Here is a 22,054-nt window from a genome sequence, read left to right as displayed (position 1 = left end):
CATGATTCTCTTAGAGTTGTTCTGGATCCTTATTTTGTTGATAATAAATAAGTTATTCACAGTTGATCATTAGACATTATTGTTTTTACTATGTACAGTGTTCTCCTAGTTCTGCTCACTTAACTTTGCATCACTTCATATAAGTCTTTCCAAGTTTTGGGGGGGATCATCTTGGTTGTCATTTTTTATGCTATAATAGTATTCCATTACAAGCATATATCCACAACTTTTTCAGCCATTTCCCAGTTGACAGACATTACTTCAGTTTCCAGTTCTTTGCCACCACAAAAATAACTGCTATTAATATTTTTCTACAAGTAGGTTCTTTTCCCCCATTTTATATTTCTTTAGGATACAGATCTAGTAGCGATATTATTGGGTCAAATGGCACAAAGAATTTAATGGCCCTTTGAGCATGGTTCTAGATAGCTCTCCAGAATGTTTGTATCAATTTGCAGTTGTACCAGCAGTGTATTAGTGTTCAGATTTTTCCACATCCCCGCCAGCATTAATCATTTTCCCCTTCTGTCATGTTAGCCAGTCTAATGGATGTGAGATTGTAACTCATAGTTGTTTTCATTTGTATTTCTCTAATCAATAGTGATTTGGAACATTTTTCACATCACTAAATATAGTTTTGGTTTCTTCATCTGAGATTTGCCTGTTCATATCCTTTTACCATTTGTAAATTGGAAAATGTTTTGCATTTTTATAGATTTGACTCAGTTCTCTATATATTTGAGAAATGAAGTCAGAGAGACTTACTATAAAGATATCCCCCCAGTTTGTTGATTGCCTTTTAATCTTGGTTTCATTGCTTTTGTTTGTGCAGAATCTTTTTAATTTAATGTAGTCAAAAGTATCAGTCTCATAGTGTTCTCTATGATTTGTTTAGACCTAAGTTTTTTCCTTATCAAAAGGTCTGACAGGTAAACTTTTTATGCTCCTCTAAATTGTTCAAGGTATTATCTTTATTTCTAAATTATTTATCCATTTTGACTTTGCTTTAGCAGATGGAAGGGAGTGTTGGTCTATACCTAATTTCTGCCATGTTCCTTTCCAGTTTTCCCAGCAGCTTTGGACAAATGCAAAATTCTTTTTCAGACTTTTGACAAAATACAACACCAATTTCTATTAAAAATACTAAAGAACATTGGAATGAAAGGAACATTTCTCAAAATGATAAATAACTAATTATCTAAAACCATCAGTGAACTTTTTATGTAATGGGAATAAACTATAAGTCTTCCCAAGAAGAAAAGAAATGAAACAAGGATGGCCATTATCACCATTACTATTCAATATTGGACTAGAAATGTTAGCTATAGGAGAAGAAAAGAAAACAAATTTGAATAGGCAATGATTAAATAAAGCTATTTCTCTTTGCAGATGATATAATGGTATATATAGAAAATCCTAAAGAATCAACCAAAACCTAATCCAACCAATTAATAACTTCAGCCAAGTTGCAGAATATAGAATAAACCTACAAAAAATTGTCAGTATTTCTCTGTACTACAAATAAAGCCCCACAGAAAGAGATAAGAAGAGAATTCCCATTTAAAATAACTTTAGACAACATAAAATACCTGAGAATATACCTGACAATACAAACCCAGAAACTATATCATCACAACTACAAAATAATTTTCATACAAATAATTTTAGATTTAAACAATTAGAAAAACATTCATTATTCATAGGTAGCCCAAGCCAAAATAATAAAAATGATAATTCTTCTAAGATTAATTTACTTATTCAGTGTCATAGCATTTAAACTACTCCAAAATTATCTCATAGATATAGAAAAAATAATATCAAATTTCATCTGGATGGAAAAAAAGACCATGAATGTTAGGGAAATTGATGGGAAAAAAATATGAAGGAAGGTGGTTTAGCTGTACCAGATGTCAAACTATATTATAAAGTGGAAAGCATCCAAACAATCCAGCACTGGCTAAGAAATAGAGTAGAGAACCAGTGGAATTCTATATCCTATATCATACTACCTGCCTTTTTGTGGAGGTGGAAGGGATGGGAAGGAAAGAGAACATAAATTGTAAAATATCAGAAAACAAATATTTTTAAATTGTATTAACATAATCTGGAAAAAATTAAAATATATTATAATTTAAAACATTTCCTATTTTATCTTATTTATATTAATTAAATATTCCCCAATATATTTTGATCTAGTTCCAGTGGCACTGCAGAGTGTTGGAGGTCTATCAACCTGAAAATTGTGCATTTGATACCTCTCTAAATGATTAAAAGTATTAAGGGTCCTATCATATACTTATCTGATCACTATATTTTCTGCCAAGTCTGATGAGTCCAAATGGCTTTTCTTAAGCCCTTCCTGTTTTGTGCTTTGTCTATTGTTTTTTTTTTTTTAATTTGTAAGGAGATTGAGTGTTTATACCTGGGGTAGTGAGTTGATATTATGTCAAGATACAGTAGTTCTCAAATCATCTAAGTAGATAAGTAATGGGAAGTTAAAATTCCCTCAAAATGTTTCAGCCCTTCATACAAGGAAAGGACTTGATGCAGAGTCTACAGGAGTATCAGAACAGAGGGCAGAAAGCACAGCAAACGAATACTTAGGATGAAACTAGGGAACAGAGAGTATTCCATTTTGACTAGGACACTGGTTTAAGGCTGAAAAAGGTAACTTTGGGACAGATTGTTGTTGTTTGTTTTTGTGTGTGTGTGTGTGTGTGATAGGATTGGCCACTTCCTGTTTGGCATCTAATGATTTTCAAAAGCTGATTCCAAACCATCATTTCAATTTTATTATATATTTCTTCTCTTTATGAATCCTACAGTCAACCAGAATGATCTTCTTTGCTATTCCTCACCCAGAAGACTCCATCTTCCATCTCTGCATTGCAACTGGCTGTCTCCTAGTCTCTCTTTCCTTGCCTTCAAATTTTAGAATGCCTAGTTTCCTTTAATAGTCAATTCAAGTACTTCTACATGAAGCCTTTTCTGAGCCTTCCCCAGAGCTGATAGTACTAATCCAACTCCCATTACTTCATAATTACTTTTCTATAATTCATATACAAAGTAGGATTTCATTTTGCATGACTCAACACATACAAATTCTGGTATATATGATTGGCAATTTTTTTTAAAAAGCAGAAAAATACAAAATATAAACATTTTTAATGATGCACCAAGTTCATGTCATTTTCTCAAGTAACAGAAAGTCTCAGAGCTCTCACTCTAAAAAAGCATTAACATAAGTTCATGTCATTTTCTCAAGTAACAGAAAGTCTCAGAGCTCTCACTCTAAAAAAGCATTAACATATGTCTTTACATTGTTTTGTGCCAAACATTACCTCCTATATTGGTCTTTTCCTGGAGTTCTCACTTATAACAAGTTGTGTCCGTATCAGAATAGTGCTTTTCTTTGTTTCATTAAAACTATTTAGCTATTAATAATGGCCCCAAAATACAAGAGTAGTGATGCTGGTAGAACTGATAAACTTAAGAAAAATGGCAATATGTCTAGATGTGTTTATGTAAGAAATATTCATTAAATAATAATGTTCCCAACAATGTTCTACTTTCAGCTTATGCAAACAGTCTTACTCATGTAAAATGAGATCCTACTACACTTTGATATGGACATTCAGATTCTATTACTAGGCAGTGGAAACTCCCTGGAGGTAAAGATTGTTTAGTGTTGGACTTTGTATCTCCAGGCCTATAACAATGGCTGGTACATTAAAGGAACCTCAGGAATCCCTAAGAAAGGAGACATTTTGCCTATATCAATAGATGATCTGGGCAAATACAGAGACATATGTAAAAATGTAGAATACATTATTATATATCTTCTTATATATTATATTATATTCTACTTTATTGTTATATGTTATGACATATTATGCTATAACATATTACTATATATTAGTAAATATAAGTATGAGCTTAGTATAGTGGATAGGAAACTAGCCTAAGGAATCAGAAATGATTGGTTTCAAAACTAGCTCCTGACATAGACTCATTATATAACCTGAGCAAGTCATCTGATATAATCTTTCAGTGCCTTGGGTAATTTAATGAGATTCTAAATTGCTGATGGACTGAGGAATTGATGAAATCTCAGGTTTAGTTAAAAAAAAACTGCATAAATTCCCCAATGAATCCATAGGCAGCAGCAGCCAGCAGAAGACGTGGAACAAGACATCAAGAGGAAAAGGTGTGTAGCCACAAATGCTCTCTAGTAAAGAAGTTGGAAGTCAGGAAAAGGGATATAGTACAATCTTCCATCTGCTGTGCTTTAATTCCAAAGCCGATGATCTAAAAATGGGAAGGAAAGGCTATTCTGGGAAGTACAGCATAGGTGAATTAATTAAGAGAATGTACAATGTGCTGGATTTTGAGCCAGATAATCTGGATACTCCCTATGTTACTGTGAGCAAGGCATTTAACATCTCTGGGTTTCAGTTTACCTGTCTGTAAAAGGAGAGTTGGGGTAAATAGCCTGTTAGGTCCCTTTGGGCTCCAGATCACTGGTTTTATCATTCCTTTGGTCTTATGTGGGGCCAGAAGACAACTGGAGTTTAGACTGATATATTTGTTCACCAGATCCTAGGAGAGAATGGAAGGCTCAGGGTCATTTCTAGGGGTTTAGACTGTCTGCCTCCTCACCAAAATTAGTCAGGAGAATAAGGTTAAATTGTATACCCAGGAAATCTATAATGGGAGAGATGTCTTTCCTCCCCCTCATCTCTAACCAATATTTGAAAGGTCTGAGATTATCCATCAGACATGCTACAAGGATGCAGGCCAGATTCCCACCTCTCCTGCCACAGTTGAAGCAACCTGTTCTAAATATCTTAAAAGACTATATCATGCCATCCCCTGGGGGAATGATTGTGGTGAACCATAGCTACTGATCACAGAAAAATTCTGAAACTTCTGTCTACTCCCATTACTGGGCAGAGACAGTTATCTTCCCCAGAAGGATCTGTTCTGCCCAAGTCTCCCTCTCCCTATAATTAATTTTGCCCCAGGCACCAGAATCCCTATGGTAGGTCTGCCATGTAACTATTTGCCATAGTGCTTTGCACCTAGTGACCCCTCTTGAATATGATTCAGATTTAAAGGAAACCATACTTTTGCCTCATCAAGTACTAGTCCCTCCCATTTCATTCTATCCTGTCTGGAATCTGGCCTTGAGAGGTGATTACTTCAATGGGATTCTGATTACTAAAGGTGTCAAGCCAGTTTCATCTTTTCTTATTGGCCAAGGAGAAGGAACAGAGATAATAAGGCCAGGAGAGTCACTGAAACAATTGTCCTTCTTCCTTGGGCTTTAATCTAAATATGACCAGTTTGAGGGGTTTTTTCACAGAGAATCCAGCATACTCTGAGAAAGCTAAATGGCCTCCTCTATGCTGATGATCAAGACCCTCTTGGGGCTCTTCATATTGGTACTTCCTGGTTTCTCAGGTGAGTAATGAGCTAAGTATTTTTTTTTGATTGAGTAAAGTATTGATTAAGTAAAATTTTAATGTTTCAGAACTTGTAATTAGCCAATCAACAAATATGATATTAAGGGCTTAATATGAGTTAGAAACTGCGCTAAATGCTGGGTATACAAGTACAAAGAAGGGAACAATCCCTACTTGCAATAGGCTTCTTCAATCAGTATTGTGAATCTTCAGCATGAATTTCAAATCAGGGAAAAATACAAATTATTATTTTAAATGAGCTATCCAGGCATAATGTGATTATTGCCTGATAAAATGTTACCAACTGCTATGTTGTTATTCATTCAACAAAATTAAAAAAAAAATTATAAGGCTATACTCTGAGCTAAAGAAAGAGACTATATTTTTGATAAGCCACAGTTTCCTGTTTTCATGGAACTTATAGTTTATAGAAGTACTGTTCAAAGTAAGAGTTATATATTCACAGCGGTCCTTGCCATGCTCCCCAAGGATTGTGTGATTATGTTATTGATCAAATCCAGAGTGAAAAGATGGGTGACCTCACCCTCCCCTCAATAGGCAATCATGAGCTTGCCTTACAATACAGCTACACTATCTTTCCCCTATTATGGTTTCCATTGATCAGGGGAATAACATGGTTAGATCTTCATTTGGCAAAAATCACTTTGACAGCTATGTGGAAGTTTTCCATGAATCTTCTGTAGGTAAAAGTATTATCTTCTTTGCTTTCATGTAACATTTTACTTGTATCTCTCTAATGTATGAATCATGCATTATTATTAATTAGGGTTATCTTTATCATATGTTCATGTTATCCCTCTAGACCCCTGATCTCCAAACTTTTTTTAATATTTACCCCTATTGGTAAAAGATTTTTGAACCTGCATCTTCAATATCTTGATTTATCTATTTATAAATAATATTATATAGTCTATACACATGCTACTATTAATGTTACTATATGTGTATTAAATCTTATACCAAAATTTGAATTAAAAGAGAAGAAATAAAGTTAAAATAATATTTCATCATAGGATCAATAGGGAATTTGCTAAATTTTATTGAACAATGTGAATAACATGCTCAGATATGCATTCTGGGAAGATTACTTTAAAAGCTGTGTATAAGATGAAAATTAGAGATTTGAGTAAGGGAAATGATTAGGAGGTCTTTTCAATAATCTAGGTGAGAAGTAACGTGGTCAAGAATGAAAATGGTGCTTAGGTGAGGAAATAAAAAGGGAGAGATGGAAGAGTTGCTGTGAAGGTCAAAACAATAAGGTTTTGCTATTTAGGACAAGTAAGAGTGTAAGTTACCAGAAATGTGGTGGTACTTGACAGAAATAGGAAAATTCAAAAATAGGGAGATTTGAGGAATAAAGATACTGTAGTGATCTTCAGAAACTCATACATACCTGATTATAATCAGTCCAAAATTGAAAAGGAGGAGATAACTCTTGCTGGCTGCTACCCTTGTCTTTAAGAATAGAGCCTAAGGGAAAGAGTTACCATTTGAGTTAGGATTTAAAGGATGGATAGAAATTCAACAGGTAAAAAGAATGTGAAAGGTCATTTTAGGCTTAGGGAACAGTATGATCACTAAATCTTTCATTCATTCAACAATAAATTATTAAAAGCCTTCGGTAGATCATGTGATTTTTCTGGGGGCAAAGATAGAAACACAAAAACAAAACATATCTTTGCATTCTATTATATTTTATTGGTGACACATCAACATGTATATAAGAAATCAATACAAAATACAAAGTCAATGAAAATGTGATTTCCAGAGACAGAGTACTAGCAATTGGGGAGAACAGTCTTGTTGTAGATGATGACTTTTAAAGTGAATATTAAAGGAAGGCAGGACACCTTTGAGATAGAGGTAAGGAGGGGGGCACTAGGGTGGTACTAGATTGTTGAGGTTAAATTTCAAGCAAAGGTGTCTGAATTTTAAGCTGTAGGGAACATAAGTCATTTTTAACTTTGACATTTTGTACTGTAGTTGCAGAAATTGTAAGAAACGTCGTTGAAGATTTTAGTGATAGGGTAAGTTGTAATTTTTTTTTCCTCTCAATGCATTGTCTGATTTTCACTTGTGAGCTATAACTTAAATGTCATGGTGACTAAGTCTGAAAAAACAATGTCAATGGGCGCAAATTGCCTTCATCTCTGTCCATCTCCTATGGAGACTTTTGGTCCTAAAGGATAAAGAGTAGATTCATCATGAGACCACAGTGACATAAAATGAAACATGAATACCTTTTTTGAAAATGGGAGATGGTGAGGACTCCATCTAAACAGAATGGACCATTTATACAGTCAGCTCATTCAAAGCACCACTCAATGCTTGGGAAGAGTGTGTCCAACAAAATTATTTCATCTTAATGGTTAATCCTGGTTAGCCACAACGAGGCAAAGTTTGACTGGATTTTTTTTCCCTTTTTCTTTTGTGGAGGAGTGTCTTAGAAACCAGTTGCAAATGTAACTCCTTACATTTAGAGTGCTTAGTCCTTTCCATCTCTTCATGACCCCATTGACCATAGCTATCCATGGAATTTTCTTGGTAAAGATACTAGAGTGATGTGTCATTTCCTTCTCCAGTGGATCCTTTTGATTACATGTATACACACATGTGTGCATGTGTGTATATAAATGTCCAAGGTGAATAGTGGATAGTTTTATTAACCTATAAATTTCATGAGGGGAGAGGCTTATTTTCACTTTGAATCACCAGCATCTAGCTCAGCATATTACATACACTATGTAATTTTAAAAGTTTAATTTAATTAAGAAATTTATCATATATCAAGGTGAAATCTGCTTTTGGCACCTTCAATAATGTCTGATATTTATGTAATATTTTCTTATTTAATTTGAATCTTAAACTTATGAAATTGGTTTTGTAGCCATTATATATTTTCATTTTATGAAAAATTATTGAATCTCAGAAAGGTTGTGTCTCACTCAGAGTCCCATATCTAGTAAATGGAATAGGTAAGATTTGAAACCAGGTCTTCATGACTCCATGTCCAGCTCTCTATCCTCTAAATGACATTGTTCTGTCCTTTGAAATCAGGAATCAAGTTTCATCCCTAATCCACATGATACTCCTTCTTACATTGAAGACAAGTGAATGTGTATTTAAGCACCACCACATCTTTTCTGCATGAAAAATCAATTCCCCCAGTTCCTTTAAACTACCCTCATACAGTATGAATGTAAGGCTCTAATCACCTGCCTCAGGACAAACTCTAGCTTTTCAATGACTCCCCAAAGGTATGTGTGTGGAGGTGGGTGTCCATGACAAAATGAATACAGTTCCTCAAATGTGATCTGACCAGAGAACAGTGAACTAGCACCTCTTTTCTTTTTGGGATACAATATTTCTATAGACATTGTTCCATAATAATTCAATATATACATGGGACCAGGTTAAGACAATTGGAATTCACAATGGCAGACTACTTCTTTGGCTTGTATGCTTCTACATAGATAAAACCTAGGAATTTGAATTTAGAGTCTAATATATTCAATAAACCCATCATGCTAAATGCATTCTAAGAATAGCAATGAAATAACATAACATCTATTTGGGAAAGAAATGGATTGAAAGGCAGTTAAACCAAATCACAGCCTATACTCTGAATGAAAATCTTCTCTCTATTTACCCCAGAGTTATTTGGATCTCAAATTCCTCTAATTACCAAGGATTTTGACACAGAAAGTTCATGCATAGTCTCTCTACAGCTGAAGTAGGAGGTCAGAAGTTTGAATATGGAGAGCCATCATGTTGTTGAAAGAACTTTGGATATGTACTCATTGAAACTTCTTCCAAATCTTAGCTCACTTGAGCAAATCATATAGATTCTCTGGGCCTCAGCTTCTTTATTTGTTAAATGATAGACTAGGGAGAATGAACCAGATGATCTTTACAGTCCTTTCCAGATAAAACACTAATAATGCTGTGTCAAATTGAGTATATGGCCATCTGAAAATTGTAATTCCAAGGCTGAGAACAGAAACTTGTTTTCAAACAAGTTTCAAGATCCCTGACAGCACCAAATAACTAATGAATAGTATCCATGGAGATGACTGGAACAAACACCACATTTATGAGTGATATTCAATGTCACAACTTCATAGCCACCCTTAAATAATCCATCCATACTTGAAACTTCCTTTCATCAATCTCCTCTTAATTATTCTCATGAATTATTTTATCTGTCAAAAGAGAGGTAGGGCTAGAAATAGAGAGACTTAAGTCAGCTATGTATTAGAGACAGGGCTAGAGAACAAACGTATGGAAGGGAAGGAAGGAGAGAAAATAAACATTAATAAGAACCTATTCTGTGACAGACACTATGCTAAATACTTTACAAATATCTCATTTGATCCTTACCCAATCGGGTAGGCACTATTATTATCTCCATTTTACAACTGAGGAAACTGAAGTAGGCAGAAGTTAAATGACTTGTACAGAGTCCCATACCTACTAGGTGTCTGAGGCTGGATTTGAAGTCAGGTCTTCCTCACTTTTGATCTAGCATTCTTTTATCAGTATATGGATGCACCTTTTGCTGATGTAGGTCAGCACCTTCCTTGCCACTTATATTCCTAGAGTTGTCTAGGGCACTAAGAGGTAAGCTGATCTGTCCTGAGAAACACAGTCATTATGAGTCAGAGGTAGAACTTAGGATAGTGCTGGGCTCATGATAGGTGCTTAATACATATTTGTTAACTTGATATGGTTTAACTTAACATATCATGTTAACATGAATCCTGGTCTTCCTAATTCCAAGGTCATTTTTCTATTTGTGATCTCTAATGTCTCTTGCAAGCCCTCTAGTCTACATTTTATGATCCCTATCCAAAAGAAGACCACACTGGAAGCCTGGGGCATAGATCAGCTCAGACTATGGTACTACTGGGATGGGTTCTGCAGTCACAGAGCTCTCTGCAGATGCTTCTTAACTGACTTCTTTTGAGAACTGTATTGCTATTATTGTTTTTTTTAGCAGAATACCTGTAGCTACTTCAAGAGACCTTTTGTGGTGATTTGTTCTTCCAAATACCTGCCTGTGTGTGCATCAGATGGTATAACATATGGCAACATATGCCTCTATTGTAAAAGCTACTTGTAAGTATGGAGTGTTACTTAATCCTGGTCTTTCTGTGTACTAAAAGGTGATTGCTAGGATCCTGGAGCTATGTTGTAGCTGTCTTCAAGGCCAAATCTCAAGATACACATGTGAAGAGCAGAGTGGGAAAGAGCTCTGAATTCTGAGTTGAAGGTCCTAGATTTGAATCCCAACTCTACTATAATTCCCCATGAGACTCTGGGAGAGATTTTCTTTCTGAAATCAATTTACCTCATGTATAGAATGTAAACTTCTATGAGGCAGGGACTATTTAATTTTTGTCTTTGAATTCTCAGGCTTAGCTCAGTTCCTGTTATGTCATAGGCATTCAGTAAATGTTTATTGATCAGTTCATCTATAAATAGAGGAGTTCGGTCTATATGAAGTCTAAGGACTTTCCCAGCTCTAAATATAAGCTTTTGAGATTCTCTAGCTCTATCTCTTCAATTAATTCATAACTTATGAAGATATTCCTGTTTGAGATAGCCTCAATGGCCATAGAGTTTTGTCTGGCATGTTCCTTCAGTTCTGCTAAATATACATCTCCACACGATAATAGGTCCTATAGGGGTACAGAGAGGACATACAGTACACATCCACTGCCCTCTGCAACTACAAGTACAGTTGGGAATATCCCAGACTGAGAAAGCCTGAAATCAATAATTACCATTCCAAATGTATGCTATTCCAAACAGTTTCCAGTTTCCTCACCAAGAAGGCACAGTTTGGAACACTAGAGCCACATCCCATAAATTTTGATTTGAAGAACAGAATCTGAAGGAGGATAAAGATCAAAGTTTTTCCAGACCTTAAAATACAGCATATCCAGGCTGGAATGAAGCTTAGAACAATAGTCTCCCCATTCGTGATCAACAAACTAGAGGAAAGGAATGGGTCTTGAACCTACTCTTTCTCTGATACTCAGTTATGGGCTTATCTTCAATAATACCAATCCTATCATCTATCATTAATCAATATGCCGCTACTCTATCCATCCTAACTGCTGGTCTCCCATTACTGAACTGGCATCTACAACTTTGAGAAATTATTACATGATCAGAAGATAAAGTACCTCCAGCAACAAAGTTTTTCCCCCTACCTCCCCAGGGTTCCCACACCCTGCCCCCCTCCCAGATCATTCATGTTGCTTCTCCACATTCTAGTATGGGAAAAGAGTGAGTGGCATAAGCCAAAATAGATGTTATAATCTGTATCATAGACTTCATTAGATTCTATTTCCCTAAAAACTCACCCCTCTTCTGAATTTCTCTGTTACATTGGAGGGCACCCGCATCCTTCCAGGTACTCAGGTTCACAACCTTTTTATGGTCCTTGACTTCTCCTTATACTTCTCCCCTACCCAGCCCATTCCATTGCCAAATCTTATTTCTACCTACCTTTACAAAATATCTTCTATTCCCCTGTCTCCATTTACTGACATAATCATCACCCACATTCAATATCTCATTTCCTAGGCATTATAATAGTTCTAATTGACTTCCTTTCCTCAAATCTCTTCTCTTTCTAGTTCATCACCCTCAGCACTACATAACTACCAAAATAATCTTTATAAATGTCTATGTCATTCTCCTATTCAATAAATTCTATTCGTGGCTATCTTTTGACTTTAGGATCAAATATGCTCACTGTTTTTAAAATAGCTCATTGTTACCTCTCAATTTAAAAACAGCTAATATTGTATAATTTTCATGTGCATATACTTAGAATTTATATATTTATAACATGTATGTAAGGTATAAATGCTTCACCTCCCACTTCTTCAACATACTTACTTTTCATCACCTACTCCAAGCCAACTCAGTTACATACAAAGATCTTGATCTTTACACTTTTGATCTTGCCATCATCTATACATGTGTATTTCCCTAGTCATGAATTCTGAAATCCCTTTGTATGATTATAATCGTTTATTTCATAACCCTGCTCCTCAGCCTCAGCATGGCTGCCAATCCTCCATCCTTCATTTCTTTCCTAGGCTATCACCAATACATGTTATACTTTTATCCCTTTTCTAACTCAGTTCCTGGGTAAATGGAGGAAGAGTTCAATGCTACACTCTTCCTCTATTTCAAATCTTTTGTCCCCTTGTCCTATCACCAATCATGTCTTGCCCAATCCCCACTTTAGACTACTCCAACCATTCATCTCCTCTGTTCCTATTCACTTAATGTTGAAAAGAGCTGGAGAAAATAAGACCATGCTGAGTCTATTACAAATTTATATTGCATGATCTCAACTGAACCCTCACTGCATACAGAAAGGGAATTCTTTTTCACTCCCCTAATCAATTCACTATTCCACTAGCCACAGAAACTATTTTAAATATTCTCTCTCACTCTACATATTTTATCTGTTATCAAGTCTTGTCATGTTTACTTCACAAAATCTTTCATAAATATATTTATATATAATCCTTCTTTCTTTCTCTACTCACGCAGTCACCACCCTAAGGTAGGCCCTCATCATATTTCACCTGGATAGTCTCCCTGCCTCAAGTCTCTCCTCAGTCTTCTGATTTTCCTAACAAGCAATTTTGACCGGGTCCCTCCTCCCCACTTGATAAATCCCAATGGTTCCATGTTACATTCAAAATTGAATAGGAAACACCTTATTTTTCTTTTTAAATACATTAACAATAGGTCTCCTTTCTATCTTTTCAGTCTATTTGTACTTGCTGCCTTCCAAGTACTCTATGAACTAGCAACCCTGATATTCTTTCTGTTCCTTAAATACAATAAGCAATCTCAAATCAAATATCACTATGTACAAGAGAATGCTCCTATTTCTTCTCTTTTACTCCTATACCCGATTTCTAGTTCTTACTCTCTGAGAATTCCTGGCATTTATAAGATGTGTTTGTGAATCTTAAATATCAATAGTTATTTGTTCTGGTGTCCCTCATTAGAATGTGAGCTCATAGACCATGTTTTAAGCCTCTCTTTGTATCCCCAATATTCCTTAGCACGGTGCCTATCACATAGTAAGCATTTAATAAGTTTATTGAATAATTGGCTGATTTATCTCCTCTTCTCTTCTCTCTTTAGTGAAAAACTGAAAAGAACTAGAATAATGATTGTCCATGAAGGTGAATGCAAAAATTCATATTGACTTCTTGAGCCATCAATCTACTTTAAAATTTTTCATTTTCACCTGTCAGATGTATGGGAAAGGGAGAATTTAAGACCCATTAAGAGATAGAGAACATTACAAAATTTAAAAGGAATAATTTTGATTATATTAAATTAAAAAGGTTTTGTACAAACAAAACCAATGCAACCAAAATTAGAAGGGAAGCAACAAACTGGGAGAAATTTTTATAACAAAAACTTCTGACAAAGGTCTAATTTCTCAAATTTTTGAGGAACTAAGACATATGTAAAAGAAATCAAGTCATTCCCCAATTGACAAATGGCCAAGGGATATGAATAGACAGTTTTCAGATGAAGAAATCAAAACTATCAATAATCACCTGAAAAAGTGTTCTAAATCCTTCCTGATTAGAGAAATGCAAATCAAAACAACTCTGAGGTGCTACCTCACACATAGCAGAAGGGCCAATATGATAGTAAAGTGATAAATGTAGGGGATGTGGCAAAATTGGGACATTAATGCATTACTGGTGAATTAATCCAACCATTCTAAAAGGCAATTTGGAATTATGCAAAAAGGGCATTGGAAGAATGCATACCCTTTGATCTAGCAATTCCACTACTGGGTTTGTAATCCAAAGAGAATAATGAAAAATGTTTGTACAAGAATATTCAGTCACACTCTTTGTGGTGGAAAAAAAAATTGGAAAATGAGGGAGTGCCACTCAATTGGGGAATGGCTAAACAAATGGAGGGATATGATGTTGATGAAATATTATTGTGCTGTGAGGAATGATGAACCGGAATATTTCTATATGAAGTGGAAGAAACTCACTGAACTGATGCAGAGTGAAATGAACAGAACCAAGAGAACATTGTACACAGAAAGTGAAACATTGTGAAACTATCCAACATAATGGACTTAACTACTAGTAGCAAAACAATGATCCTGGCCTATCCTAAGGGACTCATGAGAAAGAATTCTATTCACATTGAAAGAAAGAATTATAGGAGTAGAAACACAGAAGAAAAACATATGACATCACTTGTTTACATAGGTATATGATTTGTGGTTTTGGTTTTAAAAGATTGCTGTATTGCAAAAATGAATAATTTTGAAATAGGTATCAAGTGATATTTTTATAACCAGAGGAATTTCTTGTAGGTTCCAGGATGGGGAGGGAAGGGGTAAGGGAAAGAAAATGAATCATGTAAACATGGAAAAATATTAAAAAAATAAAAATTTAAAATGGAAAAAATAAAATAAAATTCTTCATTCTCTCAGTCTGGAAGTCACCAAGAACTCTGTGTTAATCCAACATTTAATAAAATTTACTCCAAAAAACTATAGTTATATATTATATATACATACACTTAAATATTTATATGTATATATGTTTCTTGATTAAGTCTTCATAATCATTGACTTTTTAGGTTCCTCCTAGCAGTATCATGTGTCCCAAGCTAGAGGGTGGAAAGGGATTCTTCTAATTTCTTTACCTTCTTTAGGAGAGATATGAGCCCACATTTGTTAAGAACAGCAATAATACAGTGGCACAGTTAACAATTACTAGATTGTGACAGAAACACAAACACCATGTTAGCCAATGTCATTCACTATATCTTTTTTAACTACTTTCCACAATGGTTGATATTTTTAGAAGTTTTTGGAAAAGAAAAACTACTCATGAATATTCACAACTCAAGTCTAAATCATTAGTTAACATTTTTAAGTCCAATCACAAATATTTTTAAATATGATAACCCCATTCAATTTGTTTTCCTTAGTCTCAGCTGCAACTCCATAGTTAGGTCTATCTCCCTCATTTCAACATTTTGTCCCACCCTTCAATCCACTCTATCATTTTTTTTATTGTTGTTTTTGTTTGTCATATATTTTTGAAGGGAACCAATGACATCACAGAGTGATTCTGGATTTGTGTGTAAATTACATTTAAGTAAGACAGAATTACATAAATTCATCAGCTTCACTCTCTTTTCCAGTCATCAAAAACCATTAGGAAGACAAAAGTCAAGGAGATTGCCTGAGATGCAGTGGATGACCTTGACTTTTTCAATATCTGACCAAGCTCTAAGAGTTATATAGCATGTGCTTGAACACCTTCCTGGCCATTGAAACATTGAAACAAAATGTTCTGATCTGTCCATTGTCAGGGGAAGTCTTCACCTACTAAGGATAGATCTCTCCATAACTCACTGACAAATCTGAAACCTGTCAGTTCCTTTCAGCCTAGTGTAGTTGATTTGTCAAGAGGGTTTTACCAGGTGAAAGGTGGGCAACAGGTAAACACCTAAAGTGGATAAACCACCTTGAAAAGGGCTCATAAAATCCTCATACCAAAGGTACTAGTCCTTCCTGCACATCCTATACCAGACTCTTATCATTTTACTCTGTTTATACCACTTACTTTTCCTTTCTTATCTTTCCAAAATTATTTTTTCTCCTTTTCTTTCAAAGTCTCTCTTTTCAGATTCTACTCCTAGCCTTTCTTGATCCTTTTATATCCTCCACAGTTATCTTTGGATCCTATCCATCCTTAAGGCCAGAAATAGAATTTGCACCAGTACGCTCATAAGTTAAATGGTGCTAATGTATAGAGTACTGGATCTAGAGTCAAACAAATTCTAGTTTGAATTCAAACCTAGCCTTCAGATGCTCATTGTGTGACCCTGGGGCTATGTGGTTTTAATTTCCTCCGATAAAATGGGGGGTGATACAGCATTTTTCTCCCAAAGATGTTGTTTAGGTAAAATAAGGTATATGTTAATTTACTTTTAAATCTTAAAAATACTACATAAAGACTAGCTATTATCATTATTCTGATTTTCCACAATTTCCTTCTCCCCAAATTTAACTACTGACTTTCATATGCTCTAAGACATATACATTATTTCCTTATCTTCATTTGGTTCAAGGCCTCACTTTTCCCCAAGAAAGCTGGAAGCAGAGGATATCCTATGTGAAGAAGAAATTGATGTCCAATAATGACAATGATTTGAACATGAGAAGGGATATTGAATCATACAAGCAAGGACATGTGTTCTAGTATCTTTAAAGCCTAACACAGTGTCTGACATGTTTTGTAGGTACTTAAAAATGCTTTTTTAAAAGTGAGGGGGGTTATGAGGAAGAGGAAATGGTAGTATAAATGATTCTTTCTAAGTGATTTTCCCTGGAAAAGAGAAATTAAAATTAGTTACTCAAGGAGATGATGGGGTCAAATGAAGGGGAGATTTGCAAATGGAATACTGAATACTCAAAGCTGGGAGGTGAGAAGGAATGTAAGTATTCTTTGATGTTGGGAGGGGAATAAGGCAAAAATATTACCTCAGTGATCCTGGTATAGCAGGCTCTCTGCTTTCTTTGCAACCACCTATAAACTTAAAGTTATGACTTATGACTTCACTGTTGGGAACAGAGTCTTCTTTTTAAACCACCATGAGAACAAGCAGTAATTAGCAAAAGGCATGCCTCTGAGGAGGACTACATGAACCTTACTTGAAAATTCAAGAAGTCCATTTGTTGAGGCACTAAGTCCATCTATATCTCAAGTGTGACAAGGATCTAGGAAAACATAAAGCCCAATTTTTGCCTTGGTTAGGAAGCAAGTGGCACTTAAGAGTTGTCCTTGGCTCCATATGTCTGTTAAGATAAGATTTCTGAATTCAAGTGAATACTGTTTGTCTTCTATAGTCTGCCCTAAGTAATCTATCTTCTCTAATTACAATTTGTTACTACTCATATTCCAAACTTGGTGATCCTCCACTGCCTATCCAATCCATGTCTTTTTACTCTTAGCAGTTCTTACTCAGGCTGAGCTACTGGCTTTCTGTGAAGGCTCTCTTACTTAACCAATATAATTTCAAATAAATACCATACTTAAGATAACTCAAACAGGGAGTATAAAATAGGAATAAGGATTTCATCACTTTATCTAAAGTAAATAAAGGAGTGATGAAAAAATAAACACATACCATGAAATTTACACATCATCAAATGACATAATCTCTACAGATTCAAGAAAAAATTTCATTGAACTATGAGGAAAAATAGACAGTAAGATTTAATAGCTTGTGTCCAAAATTTGTCCTTTTCAGACACCTCTGAACAAATAAAACAAAAAGACAAATTCAAAAAGTTAAGGAAATTAATTGACCTTTGGAAATATTTGATAGAGTAGATTTCTGGTAATTATAGAATGGGAATAAAAAGCAATAAAACTACTTTTCAGTTATATATAGCCATTTTATAAATACTGACCATATGCTAGATCATAAAAACTTCATGAACAAAAAGGCAGAAAAGCATTTCCTGGACAGGAATTAAGATACTGGAATTTGTAATTAGTAAAGGGATTTTGAAAAAACTTAAGAGACTAAAAGATCCTAAAGAATTGGAAGTTCAAAGACCAAATCATAGAAGCAATAGGTAATTACACTGAAAATGATAATGTGACATACTAAAATTTTGGTGAAGCTATAAAAGAATATTCACCTGGAGACAAGTAGTGGACTTACAGGGGTGGAGGGGGAAAAGTGATTTTCCTAACATGTAGATATAACCATGACTTGTTAATCAGTTCTTTATGACCCCATTTACAGTTTCCTTTGCTTTTCCTTCTCAAAGACATTTTACAGATCAGGAAACTGAGGTCAAGAGAGTTAAGTTACTTATCCAGGGCCACACAGCTAATACATGTCTGAGAACAGATTTGATCTCAGAAAGATGAGCCTTCCTGAGTCCAGACTGTAATAATTAAAATATTGGAAGATATAAATTGTAGTAGAAATAAGAGTGGATGAGTAAATTGTGACCACAGAAAATATGTTTTCAAGACAGTGTCTTATTTTAAATCAAATATAAAGTGGTTGCCAGGGGAAAATTCCCAGTTATTAAAATATACCCAAGTCAGCTGGGTTTTATAGAGAATTTTAATTAATACAAATGAGGGATTAATGAAAGTGAGAGAGAGTAAGAGAGGAATAAGTATGAAGGGCCTTAGCCAACATGGCCTAGAGCTGAGTCTTAAGAGAGAGATCAGTCAGTCTTTAATCACTCACCACAAGGTCTGTCCAAGCAAGGATTCTAGTGTTCAGAGACACCAGTTCAGCCAGACATCCATCTCCAGAGAGAGATTCTTCTGACTGTCCTGAGACTTAGCTTTTCCTCTCCTTATAAAGGGAATTTTCTCCTATGTCACCTCCCCTAAGTTTTCACATCTACCAATCACAGTAGACATTTTTCAAAGGACAGACATTCTTAGTTCACACCTAAGAAGGCCTAAATTTTTTATTAAGTTCACACTTGAAAACTTCTAAGTAAGTTTCTCACCTCTTTGCTCCTAGTAAATTCACAAGTTACCTGACCTTTATAGGTACTTAGCACCCTTATGTATTAGATCTAAAAATAGGCACAGCTTAAGAACTTTTGTCTTACTATAAGTATGGGTTTAAGTATCTTTCATTGTTCAGCAAGGAGTTTCTTCCCCTAAAGCAGGCTTAAGTAGGGGTGGAGTAGAGGTCTTCACATTCCTGATCTAAGTAGAGGTCTCACATTCCTGATCTAAGTTCCTTCATTGTTTAAAATGAGGAATGGTCTTAACCCAAACTTAGGAAGTAAGGTCTGAGAATTTTTAAGGTTCACAATCCAACCTTATGAAGTAGGGTCTGAGAATTTTTAAAGTTCACAAGACCTGGCACTTATCTACCTAAGTTGCCAATATGACCATGGTACTTCCCTATTATATAAACTCAAATTAAACCCTATTGACTCTTGGACTGAATGTAGAGTCCACTAGCCTTTAAAATCCTTCCCAAATGGTTCCCATACTATCTTTCAGACATCATTATACTTTAATCTCTTTCAAAAATTCTATATTCTAGTCAAACTGGCATTTTTCTATTCTTCACCACATGACACTCCAATTCTCATCTCTAAACCTTTAGATGTTCCTCATGCCTGGAATGTATTTCCTTCTCACCTTGTGATTCTTAGAGGCCCTTGTTTCTTCCCACATGCTACTTAAGTTCAACTTTCTACATAAAGTCTTTCCTGATTCCTGACCCCTCCTACCTTACTAGTGACCAGGAGACTAGTGACTTCCTTTCTCACCCCACTCCACCTCCACCAAGATTTTCTGCAGCAAAATTGGCACTATCAATTACCTCACTTCCTGGTTTTTAATATTCTAATCTCTCCTGATTCTCTTACCTGTCTGGTCATGTCATGGTACTCTTTTCCTGACTTTCATCACTGTTACTCTATACAGTATTTTAGTTTTCTCTCACAAAATTCTGTTCTGGGACTTCTCTTTTTGCTCCATATGATCTTGCTTGATGATATCACATTTCATGGTTTAACACTACTTATTTAAATGAAGAATATTCTAAGATTTATTTATCTAGTTTTATCTCTCTTCTGAGATCCAGTCCTACATCACCAACTCTCTTTGGACCTCACCAATTGGATGTCACCTAGACAACTTAAATTCACACTGCTAAAACAACAAAAACAACAATGAAAACTCATAATCTTTCCTATCAAATCCTTCCCTCTTCCACACATCCCTATTACTGTTAAGGACACCACCATTTTCTAAGTCCCACTCTTGATTTCATCCTTAACATTTCACTGTCTTATCCACAGATCTAATTCTATTATATCTTTATTTCTACATTCACAACACATCTCTTATGTTTCCCCTTTCTCTATTTATACAACCAATGGCCTAATTCATCCCTTCACCACCTTGCCCCAAAACTAATATAATAATCTTTTTTTAAAATTTTAAACATTATTTTATTTGGTCATTTCCAAACATTATTCACTGGAAACAGAGATGGATTTCTTTTCCTCCCCGCCACCCCTCCCACCATCTTTCCCTCTCCCATAGCCGACGCACGATTCCACTGGTTATCACATGTGTTCTTGACTCAAACCCATTTCCCTGTCTTTGGTATTTGCATTAGAGTGTTCATTTAGAGTCTCTCCTCAGTCATATCCCCTCAACCCCTGTAGTCAAGCAGTTGCTTTTCATCGGTGTTTTTACTCCCACAGTTTATCCTCTGTTTGTGGATAGTATTGTTTAGATCCCTGCAGATTGTTCAGGGACATTACATTGCCACTAATGGAGAACTCCATCACCTTCGATTGTACCACAGTGTATCAGTGTCTGTGTACAATGTTTTCCTGGTTCTGCTCCTTTCGATCTGCATCACTTCCTGGAGGTTGTTCCAGTCTCTATGAAATTCCTCTATTTTATTATTCCTTTTAGCACAATAGTATTCCATCACCAACATATACCACAATTTGTTCAGCCATTCCCCAATTGATGGGCATCCCCTCATTTTCCAATTTTTGGCCACCACAAAGAGCACAGCTATGAATATTCTTGAACAAGTCTTTTCCCTTATTATCCCTTTGTGGTACAAAACCAGCAGTACTATGGCTGGATCAAAGGAAAGACAGACAGTCTTTTATCACCCTTTGGGCATAGTTCCAAATTGCTCTCCAGAATGGCTGGATCAATTCACAACTCCACCAGCAATGAATTAGTGTCCCCACTTTGCCACATCCCCTCCAGCATTCATTACTTTCCATAGCTGTCATGTTAGCCAATCTGCTAGGTGTGAGGTGATACCTCAGAGTTGTTTTGATTTGCATCTCTCTGATTATAGGAGATGTAGAACACTTCTTCATGTGCTTATTAATAGTTTTGATTTCTTTAGCTGAGAACTGCCTGTTCATGTCCCTTGCCCATTTATCAATTGGAGAATGGCTTGATTTTTTGTACAATTGATTTAGTTCTTTGTAAATTTGAGTAATTAAACCTTTGTCAGAAGTTTTTATGAAGATTGTTTCCCAATTTGTTGCAACCCTTCTGATTTTGGTTACATTGGTTTTGTTTGTATAAAAACTTTTTAATTTGATGTACTCCAGATTATTTATTTTGCATTTTGTAACTCTTTCTAATTCTTGCTTGGTTTTGAAGTCTTTCCCTTCCCAAATGTCTGACATGTATGCTATTCTGTGTTCGCCTAATTTACTTATAATTTCCTTCTTTATGTTCAAGTCATTCACCCATTTTGAATTTATCTTGGTGTAGGGTGTGAGGTGTTGACCTAAGCCTAATCTTTCCCACACTGTCCTACAATTTTCCCAGCAGTTTTTATGAAATAGTGGATTTTTGTCCCAAAAGCTGGAATCTTTGGGTTTGTCATATACTGTCTTGCTGAGGTCGCTTGCCCCGATTCTATCCCACTGATCCTCCTTTCTGTCTCTAAGCCAGTACCAAATTGTTTTGATGACCGCTGCTTTA

Source organism: Monodelphis domestica, chromosome 1 (genome assembly GCF_027887165.1).
Source record: "Monodelphis domestica isolate mMonDom1 chromosome 1, mMonDom1.pri, whole genome shotgun sequence".
Classification (NCBI taxonomy): Eukaryota; Metazoa; Chordata; class Mammalia; order Didelphimorphia; family Didelphidae; genus Monodelphis; species Monodelphis domestica.
Note: the sequence above shows the minus strand (reverse complement) of the source record.